The sequence below is a fragment of the Crinia signifera genome, chromosome 1 (assembly GCF_055691185.1).
Source record: "Crinia signifera chromosome 1, ASM5569118v1, whole genome shotgun sequence".
NCBI classification, from domain to species: domain Eukaryota; kingdom Metazoa; phylum Chordata; class Amphibia; order Anura; family Myobatrachidae; genus Crinia; species Crinia signifera.
Genome location: NC_139217.1, coordinates 292,965,088 through 292,981,515, shown reverse-complemented (window position 1 = coordinate 292,981,515; position 16,428 = coordinate 292,965,088).

Below are 16,428 nucleotides of genomic sequence, written 5' to 3'. Positions count from 1 at the left end.
TCAAAATACCCTGAGGTTAAGACCCTACATACAACTAAAAGTAAAGATGTAATCAATTGCATGAAGTAAATCTTTGCAAGGCATGATGTTCCTATGGAAGTGTTCACTGACAATGGTCCTCAGTTTTCCAGTGCTGAATTTAGACAATTTGCTGATGAGTGGGAATTTGTCCATATCAAGTCCCCACTATCCATGTTCAAATGGGTTGGTGGAAAGTTCAGTAAAAACTGTAAAGAGTCTCATGAAAAAGCTCAAGATGGTGAATAAGATTTCTACAAAAGTATTTTAATCTACCGCAGTACACCTTTACAGAATGGACTTTCTCCTGCACAAATGTTGATGGGAAGGAGGATTAGAGAAAATCTCCCGATACACGATGAACTGCTTAATATACATAACTCAGCGTTGGTCAGACTGAGTAAGGAAAGTCAACAGGCGAAACAGAAATTGTTCCATGACGGGCAAACAAAAAACTTATCTGATCCAAAATTAGGTGACGTAGTCCATCTCAGAGATCACGAGAAAGGTATTTGGGTGCAGAAAGGTATTGTGCAAGCACAAGTAGCACCAAGATCTTATACTATACGTACAGAGCGTGGAACGGAAGTAAGAAGAAATAAGGTGGATCTCAACCTAACCATAATGAAGACAACATGACTGAAGAATACCCTTCATCTGACATGTATGATGATCCTGATAATGGTGAACAAACCACAATTCTAGAAAGGTCCAACATGGTCGATGAAACACAAACTGTGTATGAAAGACCCAAAAGGGAAAAACGCAGACCTGAGAGACTCATTGAAACGTGTTAGATGATGTTCTTAATATGATGTTGTTAATTGTTGCATTAAAGCATACAGGGCTTATGTTTAAATAAAAGAGGATGTGATGTTAGTGTATTAGAATGCTTAATATTTGTAGACACTCCCTTACTAATATGTGTAAGCCTGAATCTTCAGTGATGGTCCCTAGGACCAGGGGAATGCTGGGAAGTGGGTGGTGCTGAGACAGTGTGTCTGGAGTTGGATGGAATAAAACAGCACAGTGGTGAACTCACATGTCTCTGTGTCCTAATGACTGGATATACAAACATATGAACAAAACAATGATAAGGGAGGAGAAGTGAGCCAAAGGACAAGTGGCGCCAGCCAACCAATCAGCTGCTCTGTATAATATTACATTATGCAAATTATAGATGTTACTTCGGTGCTGATTGGTTGCCATGGGCCACTTCCCCTTTGGATCACACCTCCTCCTTTATCACTGCTTCATACATCTACCCCTGAGTATTGTGTGTACACCTCAATTTGGTATTAAAACACAACAGTCAGACATGTTATTTTGTGTTGTCTTTTTATTCTGCCTTACCAGATCCTGAAAAATGTGCCTCTCTGATGCTGCTATTGATGTTGATGTTCCAGGCATGTGTGCTGTTTTACTACTAAGCGCACATGATTTGAATGAATCCACACATAGCTAGTATTCACATACTGTGCAAGTGCTGCAGTGAATATACTGTACATATCAACTGGGAGTATGTAACGAAGATAATTTTCCTGTATAAGTCTCATTGGAATGTATTAGGCATGTAGCCAACATAACACCATATTCAATCTAGCTACTGTATGTATTTCATGTCAAAGAGACAACTATTTTAGTGTTGCTCTTGCACATAGCATGGGGTAGATGTACAGTAAGTGCAGATTATAATGATGGCAGCTGCTCTCACATAAGGAAAAAGTGGGGCAATGTGAATGTGAATGTGTATTCATTAGGAAATACACATAGCATTAGCATTCTGCTTGCAATTCATTTGTAATTAGGATGTGGATGCATCCAAACTTGCATGTGTGAATTCAGGTCCTATATTGTATGTATAATATAACACTGCTGCAGTTATAAAAAAGTGCTGCATTTTATGTCTGCATTATAAGTATTATAAAAGTAGTATAATGTCAATCCTATTTTAATGAATTATTAAATCAATGCAACATATATGGATGACAGTGATTTTGGTGAAGACATATGCCACCATTCAGAAGGTATGTATATAAAAGATATATGTAGTCAGCAAAGATATTTAAGAGAGGAGGGGATCATAGAATCTGGTTTTGTGACAGTCTACTACACATGAGCAGGTCTCCAGAAACATGGTGCCTGCACTATGTTCCCGGAGATGCGCAAATCCTTGGCAAAATGGCCACCGCACTATTTTCGCAGAGATTTCTGTCTGCAGCAGTGGCTGAAAAGGGACTGTGAAAAGGCACTGTAACTATAATTATTTGGGTGAGTGGTGTGAAGATCACACATCCTGCACCCATTATAGAGTTGTCAACAATATATATATATATATATATATATATATATATTTTTTTTAACGATTGTGGTATTAGCGCCTTAACCCCTCTCAGTCTACCCTCTTTCCCAGTGTTAGTAATTGATATTAACACAGCTTAAGAGTCTTTTCTTAGTCCAAGTCTTTATATAAGCACCGTCCCTCCTCTCCAGGGTGGCAGCTCTTCTCCTATGTGTTTCCTATCCTGGAACACTAGTAAATTGGATCTGTAAAAAAGGATGAGAAACAGCGCCTCCTAGTGCAGTATCTTCAAAATTACTTGATACCCTTCACCACAAGTGAGAGTTTTCACCCCAACAAATTGAAGGAGTACCGTGAGAGGTGGTCCTCAACCACCTTATTAGAGCCTGTCTGTATAATGCCCTCCCCGGCAGATGTTCACCGTCCTGGTTACCGACTTTTCATGGAACCTTAATACACCCCACTGTTATATTCCTCAAACAAGTGGGTGTGCATTAAAAAGCAAAAAGGAGATGATAGTGTAGTATATCAAACAACAATTTTATTACACCACACAGTGACAACTCAGTTGCCCTTACAATGTTTAAAATGCAAAACAGCTTATCTGATGAGTGCTCGGCCAGCACTATTAAGGTCAGTCAATGTCCATAAAAGATATCCCCAACGCGTTTCGTCCTCCGCACATTACTGCTGGACTTCTTCAGGAGTGCCTCAATGCTAGCATGACGGTCCCCATATTTATACCTCCATTAATTCCCTCAATTAACACAGTAACGCCGGACACCGGGTATAGAACTTCCGGTTTCCGGGTCTGTGAGGCGCACATGGAACGCATGCGTCACTTCCTGTGACGCGCGCCACTGAATTCCCTCTATTGGAGCGCACGTTCTCTCCGTGCTTTTTCTTATTCAGCCGTATGTGTCCGGCTGTTGCACGTCACTTCCTGTGACGCGCGTCTGTCTATTTCCGGCAGCTGGAGCGCACAATAGAGCTCTTGCGTTCCAGCTCCGGTGTTTACTTCCGGATAGCGGCTTCTCAATACTCATCTGACGTAACGTCAGATGGCTGTTGCTATGTTACTCAGACGCCAATAGAAGCACCATTTTTAACTACAATAGTATTATACCGGACTCAGATCTTTTTAACAGTCCCTTAACGGAATTCATTCCATTCATAATTCACAATTCTAATTACTCTGCGGATCTCAGTATGCACGGAGGGTTAAAAAGGTCACAGTGCCTACCTCCCTGCATAATTATCCACCAATATATTGCACAAGATAGTTTTGTAGATATAATACATATGAATAATAATAAATATGAAAATCCTATGGCAAAAAATATATATAGTTTAAAAAATAGTTTAAAGACGTTTAAAAAAGGACAGAGTTCCCCTTTTTTTTAAAAAGTTATACCAAGAACTAAAATATTTAAGAAATATTAAAAAATATTAAAACACTTATAAACTCATCATAAAAAAGGTGCAATCTCATAGTTATCATTCAGCCCATTTGGTGTTAAAGTGTCAAGTGCGTGGATCCAGAACATTTCCCTTCTGGATAGTAGGTTCTCTCTATCACCCCCTCTGGGGCCCAGTGTAACATGTTCTAGTACTTTAAATGTAAGGTCCTCCACCGTCCCATTGTGATATCTATTGAAATGTTTTGGGATCGTGTGTGTTTCTACTTTGTTTCGGATTCCTCTTACATGTTCTTGTATACGCAGTTTTAATTGTCTTTTCGTTTTTCCCACGTACTTCAGTCCGCACTTGCATTCCAACATGTATATTACCCAGCACGTGTTACAGTTGACGAGGCTTTTCAGTTTGAAAGACTTTGACCCATCTGAGTTTGAAAAACTTTTCTGGTCTCGATGTGCAAATTTGCAGATGTTACATTTGGTGCATTTGAAAAAGCCTTTCACTTGATCCCAAGCATTAGTTTTCATTGGTTTCTTCTTTGCAAGCATACTGGGTGCCAATTTATCTTTAAAATTACACGCTTTTTTAAAAACTATGTCTGGTTTAGCTGGTAATATTTTATTTAAAATGGGATCTAATTGTAGCACATTCCAATGTTTGTTGAGTACCTCTCTTATAAAATTGGCCTGTGAGTTAAAAGTGGTTATAAAATTCAACCCATCTTTATTCTTGGTTTTTGATTTGTACTGCAGCAGATCCTCCCGGTTGAGTGTTTTTGTCTTTTCCAGAGCTTGGCTCATTGCCTCTTCCGGGTACCCCCTTTCTCGGAACCTATTCGTATATATTTCCAGTTGTTCATCACATACTGCTGCGTCTGTGCAGTTCCTTTTAATCCTTGTGAACTGAGATAGTGGGGTGTTGGTCTTCCATTGTTTTTTGTGACTGCTTTTGAAATGTACATAAGAATTGGCATCCACTTTCTTAATATAGTTCTTGGTGGCAATTTTCTTCCCTTCTTTCATTAATACCAGATCCAAATATTCCAATTGCTCTTTGTTGGTCTGGTAGGTAAATGACAAATTGTAGTCATTCACTTCAATCACATTCATAAAATCTTTAAAATTCTTCTCTGTGCCATTCCAAATTATTAAAATGTCATCTATATATCTAATGTACAAAACTATCTTTTCAAAAAATGGGTTGTTACTGTATATGCTCTTCTGTTCCCAACTTCCCATATGTAAATTTGCGAAGCTTGGTGCAAATACAGTACCCATGGCAGTTCCGCATACTTGGTTAAAAAACTGCTCTAAAAATTTAAAATAATTATGACTCAGAATGAATTTGATCAAGGTGCAGATGAATTCCTTGTGTGAGTTATCCAGTTCATTGTCTGAATCTAGGAACTCCCTGCATGAATTGATACCTTTGTCATGGTCAATCGAAGTATAAAGCGATTGCACATCCACCGTTGCCCATAAGTATCCGTCTTCCCATTCAATATCTTTCAGGATTTGAAGGACAGCTGTTGTATCCTTAACGTACGATTTTAGACCCGGTACGTATTTTTTCAGAAATATTTCTACATATTCAGAAAGGCCTGCCGTAAGGGAATTGATCCCCGCCACTATAGGGCGCCCTGGTGGATTCTGCAGTCTCTTATGAATCTTAGGCAGAAAATAAAAAATTGGGATCACTGGATGATTTTTTATCAGAAATTGATATTCATCTTTGGTAATTATTCCTCTATGTAGTGCCTGCACCAAGATAGGTCTCAATTCATCGAGATATTCGGATGTGGGATCTTTCTGTAGTTTCAAATATGAGTTCTCATCGCCAAGGAGTCTGGTTGCCTCATCTTCATAGTCCTGCCTATTCATAATGACCAGTCCTCCCCCTTTGTCCGCACTTTTCAAAACAATGTCCTGATTATTTTTCAGTGCTTTGAGTGACCCTCTCTCAAAGTTAGTTAAGTTATTAAATTGTTTAGATTTTTTCTTAACATTTTCCATTTTTAATTCCCTGCTCACTAGCTCATAAAAGACATCCATTTGCGTACTTTTAGATTCTAGCGGATAAAACTTTGATACGGGTTTCAAACCAGATTTAGAACTTGTTTGGGGGTTTTGTGTTTCCTGCTCCTCTTTTTTGGCGAAATGTCTCTTCAGTGTGAGCTTTCTCATGTATTTATTGAGATCAGTAAATACTTCAAAGTCATCCATGTTAGAACTGGGGGCAAAGGATAACCCCTTGCTTAATACTGATACTTCCATGTTGGTTAAAGTATGACTTGAAAGATTATAGATCCCTCCATCCCCCATGCTATAACTGCTTTGTTGAGACTTTATTTTAGATTCCTTTTTCTCTTGTATTCGGTTAAGACCCCTTCCTCTTCTTCCTCGTCTTCTCTTGACCTTCGTTTGAGCGGTGTTGCTCGATTGACCACTTCTTTGATAATCGGTATTCGTGCTTGTGTACTTCCAGAGGCCACTACTGGTAAAAAACCTGCTGGTCTTACTTCCTCTGGTTGGTTCCTCAGAACTTCAAAACGATTCCTAGTTTCTGGATAACTCCTCTTCGGTGTATGATTTCTATTTTGTGTTGTCCTCTGTCTTTGGGGGACAGTTCTCCAGTCCTTGTACTTCCTCTGATTATAGTGGGATGTCTCCGTAGGTATAAAACTATTTCGGTTCCCATTCCATTTCTTTATTTTATTCGTGTCATAGTCATGCTTATCTCTTTTATGTTTCTTTTCTTTTAAATGTATGACTTCTTCCTCAATTTTCTCTAGTTTTTTTACTAGAACCGTCTCATTGATTTTAAAATCCTCACTGTTCTTATGTTCCTCCATCTCCATTTCTTAAAATAATTAAAATAAAGAAATGGAATGGGAACCGAAATAGTTTTATACCTACGGAGACATCCCACTATAATCAGAGGAAGTACAAGGACTGGAGAACTGTCCCCCAAAGACAGAGGACAACACAAAATAGAAATCATACACCGAAGAGGAGTTATCCAGAAACTAGGAATCGTTTTGAAGTTCTGAGGAACCAACCAGAGGAAGTAAGACCAGCAGGTTTTTTACCAGTAGTGGCCTCTGGAAGTACACAAGCACGAATACCGATTATCAAAGAAGTGGTCAATCGAGCAACACCGCTCAAACGAAGGTCAAGAGAAGACGAGGAAGAAGAGGAAGGGGTCTTAACCGAATACAAGAGAAAAAGGAATCTAAAATAAAGTCTCAACAAAGCAGTTATAGCATGGGGGATGGAGGGATCTATAATCTTTCAAGTCATACTTTAACCAACATGGAAGTATCAGTATTAAGCAAGGGGTTATCCTTTGCCCCCAGTTCTAACATGGATGACTTTGAAGTATTTACTGATCTCAATAAATACATGAGAAAGCTCACACTGAAGAGACATTTCGCCAAAAAAGAGGAGCAGGAAACACAAAACCCCCAAACAAGTTCTAAATCTGGTTTGAAACCCGTATCAAAGTTTTATCCGCTAGAATCTAAAAGTACGCAAATGGATGTCTTTTATGAGCTAGTGAGCAGGGAATTAAAAATGGAAAATGTTAAGAAAAAATCTAAACAATTTAATAACTTAACTAACTTTGAGAGAGGGTCACTCAAAGCACTGAAAAATAATCAGGACATTGTTTTGAAAAGTGCGGACAAAGGGGGAGGACTGGTCATTATGAATAGGCAGGACTATGAAGATGAGGCAACCAGACTCCTTGGCGATGAGAACTCATATTTGAAACTACAGAAAGATCCCACATCCGAATATCTCGATGAATTGAGACCTATCTTGGTGCAGGCACTACATAGAGGAATAATTACCAAAGATGAATATCAATTTCTGATAAAAAATCATCCAGTGATCCCAATTTTTTATTTTCTGCCTAAGATTCATAAGAGACTGCAGAATCCACCAGGGCGCCCTATAGTGGCGGGGATCAATTCCCTTACGGCAGGCCTTTCTGAATATGTAGAAATATTTCTGAAAAAATACGTACCGGGTCTAAAATCGTACGTTAAGGATACAACAGCTGTCCTTCAAATCCTGAAAGATATTGAATGGGAAGACGGATACTTATGGGCAACGGTGGATGTGCAATCGCTTTATACTTCGATTGACCATGACAAAGGTATCAATTCATGCAGGGAGTTCCTAGATTCAGACAATGAACTGGATAACTCACACAAGGAATTCATCTGCACCTTGATCAAATTCATTCTGAGTCATAATTATTTTAAATTTTTAGAGCAGTTTTTTAACCAAGTATGCGGAACTGCCATGGGTACTGTATTTGCACCAAGCTTCGCAAATTTACATATGGGAAGTTGGGAACAGAAGAGCATATACAGTAACAACCCATTTTTTGAAAAGATAGTTTTGTACATTAGATATATAGATGACATTTTAATAATTTGGAATGGCACAGAGAAGAATTTTAAAGATTTTATGAATGTGATTGAAGTGAATGACTACAATTTGTCATTTACCTACCAGACCAACAAAGAGCAATTGGAATATTTGGATCTGGTATTAATGAAAGAAGGGAAGAAAATTGCCACCAAGAACTATATTAAGAAAGTGGATGCCAATTCTTATGTACATTTCAAAAGCAGTCACAAAAAACAATGGAAGACCAACACCCCACTATCTCAGTTCACAAGGATTAAAAGGAACTGCACAGACGCAGCAGTATGTGATGAACAACTGGAAATATATACGAATAGGTTCCGAGAAAGGGGGTACCCGGAAGAGGCAATGAGCCAAGCTCTGGAAAAGACAAAAACACTCAACCGGGAGGATCTGCTGCAGTACAAATCAAAAACCAAGAATAAAGATGGGTTGAATTTTATAACCACTTTTAACTCACAGGCCAATTTTATAAGAGAGGTACTCAACAAACATTGGAATGTGCTACAATTAGATCCCATTTTAAATAAAATATTACCAGCTAAACCAGACATAGTTTTTAAAAAAGCGTGTAATTTTAAAGATAAATTGGCACCCAGTATGCTTGCAAAGAAGAAACCAATGAAAACTAATGCTTGGGATCAAGTGAAAGGCTTTTTCAAATGCACCAAATGTAACATCTGCAAATTTGCACATCGAGACCAGAAAAGTTTTTCAAACTCAGATGGGTCAAAGTCTTTCAAACTGAAAAGCCTCGTCAACTGTAACACGTGCTGGGTAATATACATGTTGGAATGCAAGTGCGGACTGAAGTACGTGGGAAAAACGAAAAGACAATTAAAACTGCGTATACAAGAACATGTAAGAGGAATCCGAAACAAAGTAGAAACACACACGATCCCAAAACATTTCAATAGATATCACAATGGGACGGTGGAGGACCTTACATTTAAAGTACTAGAACATGTTACACTGGGCCCCAGAGGGGGTGATAGAGAGAACCTACTATCCAGAAGGGAAATGTTCTGGATCCACGCACTTGACACTTTAACACCAAATGGGCTGAATGATAACTATGAGATTGCACCTTTTTTATGATGAGTTTATAAGTGTTTTAATATTTTTTAATATTTCTTAAATATTTTAGTTCTTGGTATAACTTTTTAAAAAAAAGGGGAACTCTGTCCTTTTTTAAACGTCTTTAAACTATTTTTTAAACTATATATATTTTTTGCCATAGGATTTTCATATTTATTATTATTCATATGTATTATATCTACAAAACTATCTTGTGCAATATATTGGTGGATAATTATGCAGGGAGGTAGGCACTGTGACCTTTTTAACCCTCCGTGCATACTGAGATCCGCAGAGTAATTAGAATTGTGAATTATGAATGGAATGAATTCCGTTAAGGGACTGTTAAAAAGATCTGAGTCCGGTATAATACTATTGTAGTTAAAAATGGTGCTTCTATTGGCGTCTGAGTAACATAGCAACAGCCATCTGACGTTACGTCAGATGAGTATTGAGAAGCCGCTATCCGGAAGTAAACACCGGAGCTGGAACGCAAGAGCTCTATTGTGCGCTCCAGCTGCCGGAAATAGACAGACGCGCGTCACAGGAAGTGACGTGCAACAGCCGGACACATACGGCTGAATAAGAAAAAGCACGGAGAGAACGTGCGCTCCAATAGAGGGAATTCAGTGGCGCGCGTCACAGGAAGTGACGCATGCGTTCCATGTGCGCCTCACAGACCCGGAAACCGGAAGTTCTATACCCGGTGTCCGGCGTTACTGTGTTAATTGAGGGAATTAATGGAGGTATAAATATGGGGACCGTCATGCTAGCATTGAGGCACTCCTGAAGAAGTCCAGCAGTAATGTGCGGAGGACGAAACGCGTTGGGGATATCTTTTATGGACATTGACTGACCTTAATAGTGCTGGCCGAGCACTCATCAGATAAGCTGTTTTGCATTTTAAACATTGTAAGGGCAACTGAGTTGTCACTGTGTGGTGTAATAAAATTGTTGTTTGATATACTACACTATCATCTCCTTTTTGCTTTTTAATGCACACCCACTTGTTTGAGGAATATAACAGTGGGGTGTATTAAGGTTCCATGAAAAGTCGGTAACCAGGACGGTGAACATCTGCCGGGGAGGGCATTATACAGACAGGCTCTAATAAGGTGGTTGAGGACCACCTCTCACGGTACTCCTTCAATTTGTTGGGGTGAAAACTCTCACTTGTGGTGAAGGGTATCAAGTAATTTTGAAGATACTGCACTAGGAGGCGCTGTTTCTCATCCTTTTTTACATATATATATATATATATATATATATATGTAAATATAAAATAAAAGTACAACACCACAACAAAACATTATTGCAATTAAAATCTAAACTGAGATATTGACAGTTATTTAAACATAATAATTGTATTTCTACAAAGACTATACTGTATGTCTGGTTTTTTAACAGGTGGAGATTGTTTAAATCAAATTGATGACAGGGATTCCCTGTTGCCATTCTCTAACAAACATTTGGGACTTTGATGAATTTCAAGTGTATAGTATTCCAATAATAAAAACAGGCACTTCAAGGGCAGATAGTCCTTGATATCTTTGCTTAAAGAAAACAAGATGTAGTGTTAAAACATTTTTACTGTCAGGTATTATCAGCAGAGACAAAAGAAAAATCCAAACAAAGACATCCAAAAATAAGACCATAGAGCAGATGTGTCACAGCATATGTCAAACAGTTTCATATGATTATAAACTGTTTTCTTGTGACATTCGTTGATGTGAGATGAATAAATATGATTTTTTAATTAAAATTCTTTTTTATAATATAATAGAATTGCTAAATTGTTTTAAAGGGCCACTAAATCCAAAATTGTTAAATATTTAGATACAACCAGGCCATTTTGGGGGTATTGCATTGGCATTGTGGGGTGCGGTCTGGACAATTTAGGTGGCTGATTAAGACCTTATGGGTCCTAGGCAAGATATTGTATTCCCCCCCCACACACACACACACACACACACACACCATAGCACTATATTTTTGCAGCTGATTAGTTTGATGGAGAACTTTGGCCCATGCACAGTCTATCAAAACTGCTCAGCTGCATGAGCATTGGCCTTGCGTACAAGTCTGAATCAGGCTCTAGGTCTATTGATAGTACGCTTAATACATGTGTCTGTAAACTGACTGCCCACATACATTGAATTAAACTATTTTGTATGTCCAAACATTTTTAAACATTATAAAAGAATACAACAAGTGGGCACCATGGGCACAGAAGCTCACAGGGGCAGTTGCGCATCACAACTCACTACTGCTGGACCTGCGAGCATTTCCAACTAACTGCTGTCCACCCACTTGCTATCTACTACCACTGCAATCAGTGCTGATGTGCACTAAGCCCTTGCCTACCTGCTGTACTTAATGCCACCCCCCTTGCTCTCTCTCCTTAACCTTTCAGACATCTCCTCACGATCCGACCCCCCACACCATTGTGGCTGTGCTCCCCAACCCCCTTCCCCTCACTCAAGATTCTGTCTGTTATCTCCCCTGCTGTGCTCATCTCTATACAAACTGCCACCTCCACTCGCACAGACATCCAGCAGCTGCGCCCCCAAACCAACACCCCCTAATGGTACCTGGTGGTTGTGTTTCTCCTCCGCCATAATGGCACTTGGCAGCTCCCCCCCAAGCTTAAGGTGCCGGCTGTGTTCCTTATTGGCAGTGTGTTCTTCGGCAAATGCCCCCTGCTCCCCCTGCTGAGGCACCAAGTGGCCATTTCACCACAAGCTCAGGCACACAGTGTCACCCAGCTCCCCCTCCCCCTGCACTCTTCTCATCAACCAGTGGTATCCCAGGTACCCGGCAGCTATGGCTAACCTGTGTGGGGATGAAAAATGGTAAGTGTCTTTGTCAGCGTCTGTCCTTGTGTCTGTATGTCACTGCCTGTCTGTCTGTGTTGGTATCAGTGTGTCAACATCTTTCTGTGTGTAAGCTGTGTTTTGTCTTTGTCAGCAACTGTCAGTGGATTAGCATCTAGATTTGTGTCAGTATCTTTGTGTCAGCATATCTCCATATGTCAGCGTCCGTCAGTGTCATTGTCTGTCAGAAACCGTGTTTCAGTCTGTGTGTCCCTTGTCAGCGTCTGCCAGTGTCCACCTGTCTGCATCTGCCAGTATGTTTGTATCCATCTGTCTGCATGTCAGCCTCCTTGTATCTGTGTGTCAGCATCTGTCCATGTGGTGGTGTCCATGTTTCGGCACCTGTGTCAGTATCTTTCAGTGTCAGCATCCGTATTTGTGTCAGTATTCCTGGTTCCGTGTTTCAGCATGCATCTGTCAGTATGTAGGGGATGTAGTGTAGTAATGAAGGGCAGGGTATAGGGGGATGAAGTGTGATGTAGAGTAGTTATGTAGTGCAGTATATGGTGACACACAGGCATGTGGGGGAACATGCTATGAGGGGGCCAATTGACAGACTCTTAGGGCACAAAGTTAGGCATATGGGATTATGCTGCTGTGGATGTGGCACACATTCAATCACAATACAAACCGCAGAATGTTTCTTTGAGAAGAGGGCCCAAGTCATATTTTTTCACCCGGGCCCAGAACTCACTAATTCCGCTACTGAGTCGTACAATACTCCTCTGGGAATGCTTAGGATGGCCAGGATATCCTTATGTGCCCCTTGGGACCTTCTGGTCCCTAAGCCGGAGAGTAGGTTGCCAGGACAACCAATACGGGGGCACCGCAGGGGTGCGTTCTTTCTCCCTTTCTCTTTTCTATTTATACCAATAACTGCACTTCGGTGGACACCTCAGTGGGGCTCCTCAAATTGGCGGATGACAACACGTTGATAGATCTTCACAGAAGGAAACAAATCTGCCTACAGGATGGAGGTCAAGTGGCTGAACTCCTGGTGCAGCAAGTACAATCTACTGCTAAATTTAAAAAAATGGTTGAAATGATAGTTGATTTCAGGAAGACCCCATTCTCTCATCTACCACTTGCTATTGAGGACAGCGTAGTAACTACGGTCGATTCCTTCAAATTCTTGAGCTCCACAATCGCCAGGGATCTAAGTTGGGGACCTAACATCGACAGTATAGTAGGTAAGGCCCAACAGAGACTATACTTTCACCAATTAAGGAAACTTAAACTGCTGCAGGAACTTCTCACACTCTTCTACACGGCGACCATCCAATCAGTTCTATGTTCCTCAATCATTGTCTGGTTCAGCTCGGCCTCAGCTCATGACAGACACAGACTACAATGTCCCTGCAGTTGAGGATATCTATCATGCCAGGGTGCTGAAAAGAGCAGGCAGGAACATTGAGGACGAGTCCCACCCTGAACATATCCTGTTCAGGAGGCTACCGTCTGGCAGACGGTACAGCTTAAGGCCTACAAGGACTACTAGACACAGAAATAGTTTCTTCCCCTAGTCAATTCCTCACTAGCGAAACCCACACCCGTCCCAATCATATAGTCAAGTACAGTGGTGTAGCTAGGTGCCACGGCACTCGGAGCAAGGGCATGTTTAGCGCCCCCCCTCCCCCCCAATTTGTAGTAGGTGAGGCTCCTGCCCAGTGAAAAGCGGGCACGGCCAACATTATACCACACACACCGTAATGCCCATTGCACATTTTATTGAACTTTGTAATTCCAATTACACATACGCCCACACATGATGCCCATTGCATACTATACAACACTCCGCAATGCCCATGACATACTATATAACACTCCATAATACCAATGACATACTATATAACACTCCACAATGCCCATGACATACTATATAACACTCCGCAATGCCCATGACATACTATATAACACTCCTCAATGCCCATGACATACTATATAACACTCCGCAATGCCCATGACATACTATATAACACTGTGCAATGCCTATGACATACTATATAACACTCCGCAATGCCCATGACATACTATATAACACTCTGCAATGCCCATGACATACTATATAACACTCCGCAATGCCCATGACATACTATATAACACTCCGCAATGCCCATTACACATTTGACACATAAGTGCCACTTACCTACATGCTCAATGCCAGGAACTTCATGCTCAATGCCAAGGGGCTTCATGCTCGATGCCAAGGGGGACTGAATTTGCTCATTGCCAAGGTGGACAGAACTGTGCAGCAGCCCGCTACCGGCTGCTATTTTCAATTCAATGCACCGCCAGTAGTAGTGTGCAGCAGGGAAGGAGGGAGCAGTAGTGTGCAGGAGGGAGGGAGGCTGGGAGCAGTAGTGTGCATGAGGGAGGGAGGGTGGGAGCAGTAGTGTGTAGGAGGGTGGGAGCAGTAGTGTGCAGGAGGGAGGGAGCTGTAATGTGCAGGAGGGAGGGAGCAGTAGTGTGCAGGAGGGAGGGAGCAGTTGTGTGCAGGAGGGAGGGTGGGAGCAGTAGTGTGCAGGAGGGAGGGTGGGTGGGATCAGTAGTGTGTAGGAGGGAGGGGGTGGGAGCAGTAGTGTGCAGGAGGGAGGGTGGGATCAGTAGTGTGCAGGAGGGAGGGAGGGTGAGATCAGTATTGTGTAGGAGGGAGGGAGGGTGGGAGCAGTAGTGTGTAGGAGGGAGGGAGGGTGGGAGCAGTAGTGTGTAGGAGGGAGGGAGGGTGGGAGCAGTAGTGTGTAGGAGGGAGGGAGGATGGGAGCAGTAGTGTGCAGAGGGAGGGAGGCAGTACACCTTACTCAACCCCCCCAATGCCCGAGCCGTCAGGGGCTGACAGATGCAGCATATGTGCACCCGCTCCACTGTCGCCGGGCCTGCCCGCTCCCAGCTCCCTGCTGTGTCCGGGAGAAGTGTTGCTATGTAAAATTCCTATCTCCCACTGGACCGTGCTAGCCAATAGGTGCTTTCGGTCCAGCAGCCACCAGTTGATTGGCTGCTGGACCGCAAGCGCTTATTGGCTAGCGCGGTCCAGCGGGAGATATAATTTTACATAGCAACACTTCTCCCGGACACAGCGGGGTGGGGGAGCGGGCAAGCTGGTGGTGCCGTCACAGGTCTAGCACCTTGCTATCTTCCGGCGCCTGGAGCGTGTGCTCCGCCGGCACCGCCCTTGCTACGCCTCTGGTCAAGTATCTGTAATTGCCTCTTCCCTATGTTGTGTAAAGTATGTTGTGTACTGTTTTTATTGTATAGTCCGATGTTGGAATGGTATTGTATTGTGATGTCACAGTGAGGGCTAGTTATCGGAAATAAATTCCTGTGTGTTATGCATTTTGTATTGATACACCTGGCAATAAACTGATTCTGATTGTGTAAAATCTGCCTCTGGCCTGCATGATGTCACATGCAGCCACTAGGCTGCGCAGGCAGGGGGTTACCATTAATATGCAAAGTGTTTTGCTGTATAGAGAAGCGCTTGCAGATAGTGGGGGAGTAAGGACCTGGCATACTAGGCGGCCCCCGAATGCTAGTGCCAGGGGTTGAAGTTTTGTCATTTTTTGCAAAACTACAACCCATGCTAAATTAGACCCACGATGAGAAGCTCATCAATACTACCTTTGAGAAATTTAATTGGCAAAATTAAAAAACCCAAATAGAATCAATATACTAAAACATTTGATAAATGACTCTAATGTTGCCTTATTCAGGGACCAAGAACTTGTTCCTGGTATGGGAATTACCAATATATCAATGCAAACACTTTAGATAAATAGTGCTTTGTTTTAGTTATTGTATGGCTGTAATATTATTACTATGTATTAAGGTACAATATAACTATGGTATAGTCAGGGCCGGTGCAAGGTTTTTCAGCACACTAGGCAAATTGATTGCCAAATAATTAGGACCCAACCCAAACTGCAGATCACAATACATCCACAAAAATATCTATAATACACACACAGTTTTTTAACCTTGAAAAAGGGGCAGTCATGCCCAGAAACATTGTGATGCAGTGAATACACACACACACACTGCTATGCAAGTGTGGGGGATGCTCCTGTCCATTGACCCAGGCAGGAGACACTTTGTCTGGCTTCTGCCATCTGGACGGTCATAGGCACCGCTGGCCTCCTGCTACTCTGGAAGGGCAGCCGGCGGGCAGCAGGAGGCTAGCGGTGTGCAGCCAACAGCAGGAGGCTAGCGGGTGGGCCGACACAGTATAGGAGCAAAGACAAGTGTTGTGGAAGATTGTGTTCGCACCATTACCCGTGACATCTGTTTCACCTGTCAGCCAGCCCTGGGC